Source organism: Nicotiana sylvestris, chromosome 5 (assembly GCF_000393655.2).
Source record: "Nicotiana sylvestris chromosome 5, ASM39365v2, whole genome shotgun sequence".
Taxonomy (NCBI): domain Eukaryota; kingdom Viridiplantae; phylum Streptophyta; class Magnoliopsida; order Solanales; family Solanaceae; genus Nicotiana; species Nicotiana sylvestris.
The window spans coordinates 156,219,868-156,233,948 of record NC_091061.1 but is presented as its reverse complement, the minus strand read 5'-3'; positions in this window follow the sequence as shown (position 1 = coordinate 156,233,948).

The window sequence follows — 14,081 nt, the reverse complement described above, 5'->3', positions numbered from 1 at the left end:
AATTGGATGTATCAATTTTAGTTTGGCAACATAATTTGAGAGTTCAATATGTTCACTAATTAATATCACATGATTGAATATGCGCAAGGGTCATCAATTCGTTTTGTTTATGAGTTTTAGGTCCAATGGTAGAAAAAAAGAAGGGAAAAGGCCAAAATTGTACCCCTACTAAAATTAATCACATTAATATCTCGTTCTACTTTTCGTCCAAAATAATACCTGCCGTTACTAAAGTATATAAATTTGTACCTAAACCTAACAAATTTCCTACGTGGCAACTGGGACCCCCAAAATAACTTGCCAACTAGGCATTTTTGACCTGTCTATATTAGAAACCAGCCCACCCTTATAATAACCCGCCCCACCTTTAATTAGTCTTCCTCATAAGACATTTCAGTCGATGAAAAATAGGGTTCAGGCACAAATTGCACAAATTCTCTTTCTTCTCCTTTGCTCGACTCTATCCTCTCAGGGGAGATTCAATGTCGTAGAGCAATACTTCCTCGCAGAGAAGGTGTCGATGTGGTATTCTTGCCAACCATTTCACATCAACCACTGCCTCTAAACCCGGTAGAAAATTTTTCAAATATGCACGCCTTAAGGTAAGGTGTCGATGTGGATTTATCTAATCTTTCTACTATATCTAGATGTTTTGATTTGAAAAAAATTGAATTTTTTAAATGTTTCTTTGGCAGAATAATTCATGTGGTTATTTCGAATGGGAAGATGAAATATCCGCGAATGGTTCCAAGCTTGAAATAAGAGAATTGAAGTCGTCTTTAAATGCTGTTACGATTGAAAGAGAAAAGTTGAGAGAAAAAGTAATTGACATGGAAGCCATGAAGAAATCTGTATAGTCAAAAAATTGGAAGAAAGAGTTGTAGAACTAATGATGGTGATAATTGGTTCTTGGGCAATGTTTGTTGGATTCTTTGCTGCATGGATAATGAAGTAGATTTCATTATGGTTCTTCCTTGTTAAGTTAATTGTTTAGTTGATTATCATGTGTAGTGAATTGACATGTATTGCTTAGTGAATTAGGGAACTAATTTCTTAAGAATTGGAGTATCTCCAATTAGAATGATACTCCAATTGGAGATGTAACTGTGGTGTGCTTCTATTTTTTGGACTGAAATGGTGAATGAATGAAAACATATTACCTCAAAGTCTTCGACCAAATTTACGACCTCAATGAGAACATATGAAATGGTGAAATGAATATGAGGCTTCAAATTAGTAATAGTTAATCAGTAGGTGTTCAATCTATATTAATGGTTAGTAGGTGTTAATCAACACCTATTATGTGATGATCTAAAAGGTTATCACTTGTTTTAGAAATAAATCATGTGTTTTGAAGCCTTAAAACCTCCTTTTTACCTCACCTCGATTTGTGTGTGTGGTCCATATCTATATCCGGAAAACCTTTTATGTGAAAATATGAGAAATAGAAATTTCTAGAGCTAAAATTTGATTATAGTTGACTTTGGTCAATATTTTGAGCAAACTGACCCGGATTTGTGTTCTGACGATCCCGGGAGGTCCGCAGTAAAATATGAGACTTGGGCGTATGCTCGAAAATAGATTTCGAGGTCCCAAGCCTTAGAAATCAATTTTTGAAAGAAATTATTTTGCTGAATTATTTATGAAATAAAGAAAAGAATTAATGTTTGAAACCATTGGTGTCAGGCCCGTATTTTGGTTCCGGAGCCCGGTACAAACTTGTTAAAGTGTTTAAATGATAACTGTAAAATTTGGTGAAAATAGAGTTTATTTGATATGATTTGGACCTCCGGTCGAAGAGTTATGAACTTTAAAGTGATCTTGATGAAAATGATGAGTTTTGAGGTTTAATTCATAATTTTACATGTTATTTTCATGAATTGGTTGCACGAGCAAGTCTGTATGATGTTTTTGGGTTAGTGTGCATGCTTGGTTTGGAGCCCTGAGGGATCGGGTGAGTTTTGAATAGGCCACATAGTGAAATTTGGACTTAGGAATTTCTGGTGTGTTGCAGGCCTGCAGGCTTCGCAAATGCGAGCAATGTGTCGCAAATGCGAATAATGGCCTGGGCTGCCTTGGTCGCAAATGCGACATCGCAAATGCGAAGGAAGTATCGCAAATGACAAAAGGACTGGATTCCTTAAGGTTCGCAAATGCGAACCCCTGTTCGCAAATGCGAACCCCTGTTCGCAAATGCGAAGTTAGCAGTCTGAGGGGTTCGCAATTGCGACACCTGCAACCTGCAAAAACATAACCTTGACGCATTTCAACCATTTTTAAAACCCTTTCAAAACAAAAACACTCATGGGCGATTTTTCAAAGACAAGTATTCTTCTAAATCGATTGTAAGTCATTTTTAACTTGTTTTTATTAATCTTTAACATCTTTTCTCATGATTTCAACTCAAATCAAAGGTTTTCATGGGCGAAATTGGGTGTTTTGGGATGAAACCTAAGTTTTTCAAATTTTGGGGATTTGAACCTCGATTTGAGGTCCGATTTCAAAATAAATTATATAATTAGGTTCGTGGAGGAATGAGTAATCGGGTTTTGGTTCGAACCTTAGGTTTTGACCATATGGGCCCGGAGGTAATTTTTTGACTTTTTGGGGAAAACTTTAGAAAACCTATTTTCATGCATTGGAATTGATTCATTTAGCATTTATTGATAAATGTGATGACCCAAAAGGTCATCACTTATTTTAAAACGAAACTTTGTGTTCTGAGGCCTTGAAAACCTCATTTAGAGTCACCTCGATTTGTGTGCGCAGTCCGGGTGCGTAGTCGAAAAGTTTAAATATGGAATTCTGTGAAAAATGATAAAATTTGGTTATATAATGAGTTAATTTGACTTCGGTCAATATTTTGGGTAAGCAGACCCGGACCCGTGATCTGACGGTCCCGGAGGGTCTGTAGGAAAATATGGGACTTGGGCGTATGCCCGGAATCAAATTCTGAGGTCCCGAGCCCGAGAAAAGAATTTTCAAAGAAAATTATTTTCTAAAATTGTTTAACAAAATTTGAAATGAAATTTGATTAGAACATGATGGAATCGGGCCCGTATTTTGGTTCCGGCGCCCGATACAAGTCTTATATATGACTTAAGACATTTCCGTGGAATTTGGTGAAAAATGGATGTCATTTGACGTGATTCGGACTTAAATTGCAAAACATTTGATGTTTAAAGAAGTTTTTAGAAAATTTCATTGATCTTGAGATTTAATTTGATGTTCATGATGTTATTTTGATGATTTGATTACACACGTAAGATGTTTTTGAAGTTTTGTGTACACTTGGTTTGGAGTTCCGAGAGCTCGGGTGAGTTTCGGGTAGGTTCCGGAGTGTCTTAGGCCTAAAAAACAGAGCTGATGCAGGCCCAGAGGGGTGGAGGACCTCTGAACAGGCCATTGCGGTCCGCACGATATGGACCGCGGCCGCAGAGGGGCCTGCGCGGCCGCACTAGATTCTGTGTGGTCCGCGGTGAAGAACAGATTCACTGGTCCGACTTCGGAAGCCTATATCTTTTGATATACAAGGAATTTTGAGATAATTCAAAAACGCAAGTTGTATCCCTTCGTGTCTAGTTTCCAGTAAGATAAAGAAATCTCAATTTGGACATCTGTAGAGAAAGTTATGACCAAAATACTAAGACCTGTCACTGCAGAACACAGGAAGCCTGTGCGGCCGCGGTTGATTTTGTGCGGTCCGCACAGGGCATCTGAGGGCAGTATATTTAGACGGGATTTTCAGTTATTTTTCAATTTTTAAGATCCCAAAAAACATAAAAGGCTATTTTTCAAACAACCTTTCTTCTCCAAATCAATTGTAAGTCGTTTTTAACTAGTTTTCTTCAATCATTAACATCTTTTAACATGATTTCAACTTCAAATCAATGATTTTCATGGGGAAATTGAGTGTTTTGGGTAGAACCTAGGTTTTTCAAATTGGGGATTTGGACCTCGATTTGAGGTCCGATTTAAAAACAAATTATATATTTGAGTTCATGGGGGAATGAGTGATCGGGTTTTGGTTCGAACCTCGGGTTTTGACCATGTGGGCCCGGGGGTGATTTTGACTTTTGGGTAAAACTTTGGAAAATCCATTTTTCATGCATTCAAATTGATTTATTTAGCATTTATTAATATAATTAAGTAACTTGTGGCTAGATACGAGCGAGTTGGTGGTGGAATCAAGAGGTAAAGCGATAGTTGAGGCTTGAATTGCATTCGTGACATCGAGGTGAGTGTCCGGTCTAACCTTAGCTTGAAGGATTAGGAGTTGAATCCTATTTGCTATTTGCTTCTTGTTGAGTACGACGTATAGGCATGGTGACTAGTATCTATACGTTGGTGTCAAGCATGACCGTGAGTCTTAGATTGATACTTGTTGTATTCTTGAATGTTACTATGGTTGAAATAGTGAGTAAATCCTTGATATTGAGCAAAGACTTAGTTTGTTTATCGTGGAATCTATTTATGATAGAGAAATGGTGGTATTTGAGATGAGTAAGAGTTGAGTTAAGATTGGTTATAGCTGATTCTCCCTTTCCGGGACGTATATACTTGTACTGCTGAGTTCCCTTGCCGGGATAGTGTAGTCTATTGTTGATACCTTGCCGGGATGGTTAATTATGATTATTGGTGACTGTATAGTTGGAACGGGTTACACGCCGCAACAGATATTATATCGGATCGGGTTGCACGCCGCAATAGATATTATATTGGATCGGGTTGCACGCCGCAACAGATATTATATTGGATCGAGTTGCACGCCGCAACAAATATTATATTGGATCGGGTTGCACGCCATAACATCTATATATATATGTGTGGATTGTGTTGCACGCCGCAATAATATTAAATGATAAGGGATCGGGTTGTGCGCCGCAACAGTATTGTTATTGTATCGTTGTAGATATTGAGCTGTCCTTTCATATTTTATTAAGTTTTTGTTGGTCTTGATATGTTTCCCCGAAGCATGTACCCCCTACCATTTTAAACTGCTCATTCCTGTTTATTTTCCGCCATATATTATATAACTACATAGGTTTATCTGGAGTCTAGTCCTAGCCTCGTCACTACCTCGCCGAGGTTAGGCCAAGCACTTACCAGCACATGGGGTCGGTTGTGCTGATACTACACTCTGCACTCTGTGCAGATACTGGAGCGACACTTAATCAGCAGCAGTAGGGGAGCCAACCTTCAGTCCACCGAGATACCGAGGTATCCTTGTAGACGTCCGTAGGCCCGACATCTCCTCTATTTTTTATTATGTTCTGTTATCTCATGTATCCGAGACAAACAATGTTATTTTTCCTTCAAACTATTGTATGTAGTACACTTAGTAGTCCGTGGATATTGTGACACCAGTTTCTGGGTAGAGGCATGTGTTGACTTTCGAAACATTTTGGTTTTATCTCTATTTAGGACTTCCGCTTAAATCTCATATTCCATTGTCTTTTAGATATATATCACTTGTTAATATAAGTTGTAAAAAAAGGATTAAAATAGAAGAGTTAAAGATTTCTAAGTTCGTGGCTTGCCTAACTTCTACGAGTAGGCGCCATCACGACTCCCGAAGGTGGGAATTCCGGATCGTGACAAGTTGGTATCAGAGCTCTAGGTTGCATAGATCTCACAATTCACGGACAAGCTCAGTAGAGTCTGAGGGATCGATACGGAGACGTCTGTATTTATCCCCTAGAGGCTACAAAGTTAGGAAAAACATCACATTTGTTATTTCTCGTCGTGCGGTTTTGTTTCTCAATGCTAATTGAACTTCTACTCTGTTCTTTCGTAGATGGCGAGAACATGCGCTTCCTCATCTATCGCTCAGTAGCCCGAGCCCCCAGCAGTAGCTCCCACGAGGGGGCAGAGGGCGAGGCCGAGGCCGTGACAGTGGCCGAGGTACGGGTAAAGCTCAGCCCCGAGCAGCAACCCCAGTAGTAGACCTCAGGTTGACTTTGATGATGAGGTTCCGGCCTCAGCAGCTCCGGTGGGCTCAACTTAGGTCCCAGAGGGGTTTATTGCTACCCTAGTCCTTCAAGATGGTCTTGCCCGATTAGTGGGCCTCTTGGAGAGTGTTACCCGAGTGGGCTTGCTTCCTGTAGCACCAGCCGTCTCTCAGGCTGGAGGAGGGGCCCAGACTCCTGCTACTCGCACTCCGGAGCAGGTAGCTCCTTAGATTCAGACTCTAGTGGTTCAGCCAGTTAGAGCAGTTTAGCCGGGTGTGGTAGCTCAAACCGGTGATGGAGCGGCTATGTCTGCCGATGCTTTGTGGAGGCTGGATAGGTTTACCAAGCTCTTCACTTCCACTTTCAGCGGTGTATCTACTGAGGATCCCCAGGATTATCTAGACAGTTGCCACGAGGTTCTCAGGAACATGGGTATTGTTGAGACCAATGGGGTTGATTTTGCTACATTTCGCTTGTGTAGATCCGTCAAGACTTGGTGGAGGGATTATTGCTTACCTAGACCAGCTGGATCGCCAGCCTTGACTTGGGAGCAGTTCGAACAGCTATTTCTGGAGAAGTTTCTCCCCATTACTCAGCGAGAGGCTTATCGGAGGCAGTTTGAGCGCCTCCAGCAGGGTTCCATGACGGTTACCCAATATGAGACCAGGTTCATCGACTTAGCTCGCCATGATCTTGTCATACTTCCTACCGAGAGAGAGAGGGTGAGGAGGTTTATTGATGGTCTTATTCAGCCGATTTGCCTTCAGATGGCTAGGGAGGCTGGGAGTGAGATCACTTTTCAGGAAGGGCCAATGTGGCCCGTAGAGTGGAGATGGTCCTTGTTATACCCTATATTTTCGTACATGAAAGCATGTCATAAATAAATTAATGAGAGCCCGAAAGTGAGATGTTATACCCAGCAGTATTACATTACGGTGATGTCACGTTTCACAGTATTAAGTTACGACGATGTTGCACCCTGAAGTATTGTATGTTAAAATTTCGTTTTTAGCTAACCGATGTAAGACTCGGGGATGAGATCATCTTGACATTAACGTATTTATGCTATTTATAGAAAGCAATAAATAAGTGTTATGAAGAATAAGAGGGTACACGGATTAAAGAAAACGAGTTTCATTGAAAGTGGTCAATTTGGAATAAAATACGGGTTGAGCGATAATATATAAAGTATATATGAAGTATTTTAATAATAAATAGAATTTTAAGTAATTCGGGGCAATTTTTAAATTATGCGGGTAATTGGTTAGTTACCGGGTAATGAAACATTACCTAGTTAACTAATAAGCGGACAAAAATTTAATCAATGACCGATGGGGAACGTGGCAGCCCCTCCTTTTGTATAAGATGAGTCATTAACTCATACTTTACATGTGTCTAGATTTAGAAAATCCAAGTCTTACAAAGACTTTGGGGTATGCCTTATCAAAATCAAAGGAAATAAACAATTTCATTTTAAAAGACAAAGGTGCAATGTTACATTCTGTTCCAAAATGAGAGACAGAACCTTCAACTCAAATTTCAAAATCAAACGTTAGGGATCCTTGGTAACTTTTAAAAGACAATTTGTCTTTAAGAACAAAGATCGTTCAAGAACATAATGGAAATCGAAATTTGTCCAAAATTTCAAGACCAAGCAAAGTTCGTTTCAATTTCAAGTAAATCCAGTGTAAATTTCGTAGAAGCAGATTCGTTCAAATAATTCCAGGAACAGGTATGTTAAGGCTATTCCTTCTTTCTTTTGGCATGATCCATACGATACGAGCGAAACATGCAAATGCAAAAATTCCATAAGTGACTCTATTCATAGAAGTATTAGAAATATCTATGTTCTTGAACTTCCATGTGTCATAATATTTTATCATCTGTTCATGGGTCTCAGAAAAATGCGAAAGTTGAAAAGATGTTACTTTATGATATTACTCAAAGGCAAAGTGGTCTTATGATAATTCCGAAAGATTTTATTAACGTACTTTTCATGCATACATGTACATTGACCCATGACTCAGACGACGTTGTATACATGTATATATGTATATATATGTATATGGGATATGGAAAAAGGTTACGATTTTATATACGCACCACCTGATCAACTGGTATATGATGATGATGTTGCCCACAGTGGCTGAAATATAATTCAAATGGCGTTATATATGCGTATATGTGTATGTATTCAAATGGCGTTATATACACACACACATATATATATATATATATATATATATATATATATATATATATATATATATATGTGTATGTATTCAAACGGCGTAATATACGTGTATATATGTATGTATATATATGTATATGGGATATGGGAAAGGTTATGGCATTATATACACACCACCACCTGATCAGCTGGTATACGATGATGATTTTGCCCACAGTGGCCGATATGATATGATGAGATGCCCTCAGAGGCTGATGATGTTATGAAACATGTACCTATGCACGACATGACATTCATACGCATATACATGATGCTAAAAGTAATTTATGATTTACAAAGTTATTCAGACTTGCAGGATGAGTCATGTACTCTATATTTCTTCCATGTCTCTTATGTACTTATTTATATGCCTTACATACTCGGTACATTATTCGTACTGACGTCCTTTTTGCCTGGGGACACTGCGTTTCATGCCCGCAGGCCCCGATAGACAGGTCGAGAGCCCTCCAAGTAGGCTATCAGCTCAGCGAAAGATGTTGGTGCGCTCCATTTGCTTCGGGGTTGCTTGTTTGGTTAGTATTATTTGGACGTGTATTGTTTGGTATGGCGGGACTCTATCCCAACCTTTATGACATTTATGTATTCTTAGAGTCTTGTAGACATATGTCATATACGTGAACGATTGTACGGCCTTGTCGGCCTATGTTTGAGTTTATAAATGATTATGTTGGCCTATTAAGTCTGTATGTCACATGTATATAATGATGTAATAAGAAAGATACGTTACGTTGGTACTCGGTCGAGTAAGGTACCGGGTGGCTGTCGTGGCCTATCGGTTTGGGTCGTGACAAAAGTGGTATCAGAGTAATTCTGTCCTAGGGAGTCTACAAGCCGTGTCTAGTAGAGTCTTGTTTATGGGTGTGTAGTTGATCGCTGCCGACACGACACTACGTTATGGTAGGAAGAGCGGGTCGCAATAGCCTTTACCTGAATAAAGGTTCGGGATCGAATTTCCACAGGGAGCTAGTAGTGGAGTTGTATTTTCTGTCTAGCCTAGAGTTGTGGTTGTGCTTCTAATATCACTTCAAACATTTTTTGAGTTTTTGTATTTATAACTACTATTATAAAACTAAGGATTAAAGATAAATTATGCTAAGAGAATATTGCTAAGTTGTAACTAATGGGAAGAAGAGCACTAGGGTTGTAGCATCACCTAGGTGGCTAATTGACCGGTAGATGTTACTAAGGATAGATTGATATATTTGGGGATTATGCTGTAACCGTTGCACAATTGCACCCACTCTCACACCTCTCGGTAGAGAGAGTGATTCTGCCCAATTGACTCTCTCGAGATCAATTAGGTAGGCCAATGAGACCAAGCAACTAGGGTTCAAGTAGGGTGATTACTCTCTCGATATTTAACCCGTTAATTGGGACTACCATTTCTCATGGGTCCATCCCAATTCCTTGTTGGGTCAATTTGGGGTCATAAACTCTCTCTTTCGGGAAGAGTTAAACCCACTAAGCTTGAATCAGTATTTGCAACCACCAATTCTTGAATAAAAATATAAAATCAACCCAAATAGCAAACACCCAATATCAATCTAACCCTAGATGGCAACACCCATCAATTACCCACACTAGGGTTGAGCCACAACCCTAGCTAATGGGTTTAGCTACACATAATTAAAGAAGAAACTGAAGAAATAGATGAAGAACTAAACATATTAATTAATTACTAAGAAGAAACTACAATAATCTATTGTTAATGGGAAGCAAAAGTGCCAAAAATGGCTACAATATCGGTCTCATGAGCTCATCTGCATTTCTGAATACCAAAACTTCCTCTAAAAATGGTAAAATGTCCTATTTATAGTGGGCTGGAAAAACTGAACGAAAATACCCCTGCGGGGTCAGTGCGGGCCGCACAAAAGCAATCGCGACCGCACTGGCTCTTTTGACTTCAACTTTAAGCTCTCTGAATTGGAAGATGCGGACCGTGTAAAAATGTAGCGTGACCACGTAGAGGGTCGGGCGTGGTCCGCACAAACAGGACGCGGAACGCGTGGCATGGTTTTGGTCCCTTGTCCAACTCTTTGAACCTTATGAACGCGAACCGCACAAAGCAGGAGTGCGGCCGTGAAGCTTCACCGCGGACCACGAAAATCCTACCGCGGCCGCGTGACTTTAAGCCTGAATATGTCATATCTCTTAACCTCCTAGTGCGGCCGCGGTCACTGTTGTGCGGTCCGCACTAGCCCCTTTCTTCTTCAATTCTCTTGGTCTTTGATACTTGAGCAGGTTTCACTCCTTTTGAGCCGATCTTTGACATTTCATCACTTTGTCAATCAAACCTGCAATCAAGCACAACTTGTGAGCATTTTGAGACTATTTTGTAGCAATTTATATTCAAAGCATAGGCAAGTAGGGGCATAAACATGTTAAAATCCTAACTTATCAACTCCCCCAAACTTAAACCTTTGCTTGTCCTCAAGCAACAAAATAATACCCACCCCTTAAAGGAACATCCAAGTAATTCCAACTATCCTAAAATAACCTCAACAAGCATCAATTGGGACTAACAATTGCCCTCAATACGAATGCATCATTAACACATTTAAAACTTTGAAAACTATGGATCAAGTGTGACACAAGAGCATCAAGAGTTGACACATTTCATCAAAGAGCTTCTCTCAATTACTTTGGTCATTGTCAAACCCAAAACTCCCACATCCTCAACTCTCCCTAAGCGAACCTCACCTTTTAAGTATTGACACACAAACCGAGGTTAATGGAATTTCACTCATCTCTCTCAAGAAGAAGGTCACAAGTCCGGCTCTAACTACCATATGTTTGCCCCTTATGTAAGTATCCACTAATGTAAGCTCCCTTCAACTCGAGATCAAATAGGGCTTTTGTGGAGTCATTGTGAAGGCTTTTAGGTAAAGGTAGGACATATTTTTATTCAAGTGGGTTCAATCTTCCCTTAAGCACTTCTTTTGATTCATTTTGGCACAACTCTCTTGACTCTTTTGAGTATTTCACTTCTTTACAAGGAGTTAGAGGGACAAATTGGGACTCTTTCTTATACAATTCAAAACATTTCTCCTTTTTCTACTTTTTCCACACCTTTTTCACTTTTGTTTTCCCTGAATCCCTTTTTATTCTTGTTCACATTGGAATTTCTTTTTGTCTTTTTCTTTTCTTGCTTTTTCATTGCCTTCCTTTTCTATTGCTTTTGTACCTTTTTACCACTTTGCTTCCATTCTTGTCTCTCCCCCCAAACTTAGATATTTGCCATTACTCAAGGGAAGATTTGGGTGCCAAGAGAGGGTGATCATTTAGAACGGGTATAGGCTTGTAGCATTGGTTCTTGAAAGAAAAAAGTTTAAGGCTCAAAAGGGTTAACCAGGGATCATCTCATTGGTAGGCTATGGAATTGTTCAACTTAATATTTGGATCAAGGATAGCCTATAATCACTTCTCAAGTCAAATATCACCTAAGATTTCGTCTCAACAAACATTCAAGGCAAGTTCTAGACCATTGGCTCTGGACTTGGACTCACATTTTGATTCCTCACCACACACGCTAGGGGATTGCTAAAGACATCGAGTCGAGGGCCCACAATGACCTTAGTTACGATTCAAGCACACAATGGTCCGAAAAGACCACATGATGATTGTTTGGTCAACGCAAGAGTCTCAAAGCCACGACTTTCACCATCCTGAACACAACATTATATCTTTGACCATGGGATCAAAGGCAAATGTGCTAGGCCTAAGTGAAACTTTGCTTGAGGTACCTTTAACTACAACTATCAAAACCAAAAGAAAAATCAAAGATACGGACTCAAATCCTTAATAAGGTTGTCACGCCATCTATCATTGGGAAGAGCCACCCGGTTCACACAATACTCCACCCTTGGAAAGAACCATGACATTAAGAAAACCAAGGGCTTATTGGAAGCGTAAAAAAAACAAGAGGCTATGAGCCTAACTACAAAGCTAAAAATGAACAATTTTTGCGAAAATAGAAAATAGAATGAAATATGTACAATATTGGAGTAGAATATACAACAGGGGATGAATATATACAGAAATGTAAAGTTATATACATGCCAAAATAAAAAAAAAATCAACAAAAGCATAGACTAAGAATCTATATATACAGTCATCTAGATAAAAGTAGGGCACACCCCCACGAATAAAAGCTGGCATTGTCCTCAATGCCAACTAACAAATTAGCACCAAAAACAAAGTAAAGGATATAGGAGCTCCCTAGGCCTGGTCCGTCTGCATGGGATCATCAGTGGTCCCCAAGTCCTCTGTATGTATGGGAACCTCAGACTGGTTCGCGATCTCCTGTTGCTCAGCTGCTGGGACTGGGGCCTGCTCCTGGACCGGCTGGATGATAGGTGCATCACTGGAGGGGTCTCGTGTGGGTCTGCTAGATCAATAACACCAACTGAACTGGGGAGCTTCCTCTTCTTCCTTGGAGGCCTGGGTTCCTGCTCCTGCTCCTGCTGTGGCTGTGGCACTGGTGTTGCTGCTGGGGCTGGATCCCCGAATAGCAGGTCTAAAGGCATCTGGTCTACCAATAGCTTGTCCACATCAGTCCTTAGCACTTTCACCGACACCTTGGAAGCCCTTGACTTCCTCATCTTCTTGTGCTCCTTGGCAAACTCCCTCAAAGCCTTGCCATGTGAATCCAGCGCCTTAGTCAAGGCGTCCTGAGTCCTCATAATCTTCTCCTAATTGTCTAGGAGCTTCTTCAGTGTATCCTCAATAGACTGAGGAATCTAAGCAGTGGAAGGTGCTGAATGGGCCTCAACTGTAGCAGACAATGTACACAACTTGGATGTCGCAGCTGACATCCAGTTGTTCAAACTGGCTAGTGTCTGGCTCAATTGATGGGCCATAAAAAGATGAGTCCGGGAAGAAGGAATCCCCGGGCCAGCTGAAGTACTAGGGACAGTAGAAGAGGAGGGTCCTGGAGGCAAATCATCAACAGTGGTGGCAGCAGGCATGAAGGAAGGCTCTGTGGAGGGCTCAACAGAAGACTCTACCGCAACTGGCTCCTCAGACTGGCCAGTTGGGGTAGAAACAGGCGGCTTGTAATTTTTGTCCTTGGGGTTGTTTGACCCCTTCAAACTGTACCAGGAGAACGGAGCCACAGGTTTGACCTTAACGTCAAACGGTCTCTTCTCCACCTCCAAGTCTTGAAAATACATAGTGAGGGTGCTGGGAAAAGGGTAGTTTTGGTCATGCTCAACCCTCACTGCAGAAATAATGCGGGACATCACATTGCCCACGTTGATAGGATATCCCGCCATAATAGAAGCAATAATAACCTCTCGGGCAAGTGGAATAGTCTGATCATGGGTAGTTGGGTCGAGCCGACTGCACACAAAGGTCAACCGCCCTCTAGCCTCGAAGTTGAAAGTTCTCCGAAGTATTTTGGCCCCTGGTTGTAACCACTATGGAACTGTACCCGGTATTTCCAGGTATGAAGCTAACCACGGACGAACCTCCTCGCCTATTGCTAATTTTTCATTGTAAAGGGACTTATCTTCATCATTGAACCCCAAGTATTCATTCAGTGCCTTCCTTGTGAATACCACATTTTTGTTTCTCATTTTGGTCACCTTAGTGCCCTTCAAGATATGGGCCACATTGTTATAAAACTCCTTGACCATATGCTCATTTGCCTTCACACAATTGTCTTTAAAGAACTCCCAACCCACTCAAGCTTGAAACTGTCTATGCACATTGGGGTATTGGGGTAGAAGGTCTTTGTCAATGAAGATCCTCTCAAGAATCAAATTCCGTGACGGCCACCATTCCCTAAACTTGTGGAACGCCACCTGGGTAACAAATCGATCTTCCCAAACTTCAGGTTTTCTAGTTCGTTCAACACCCCCAACCTGGGGCACACCACT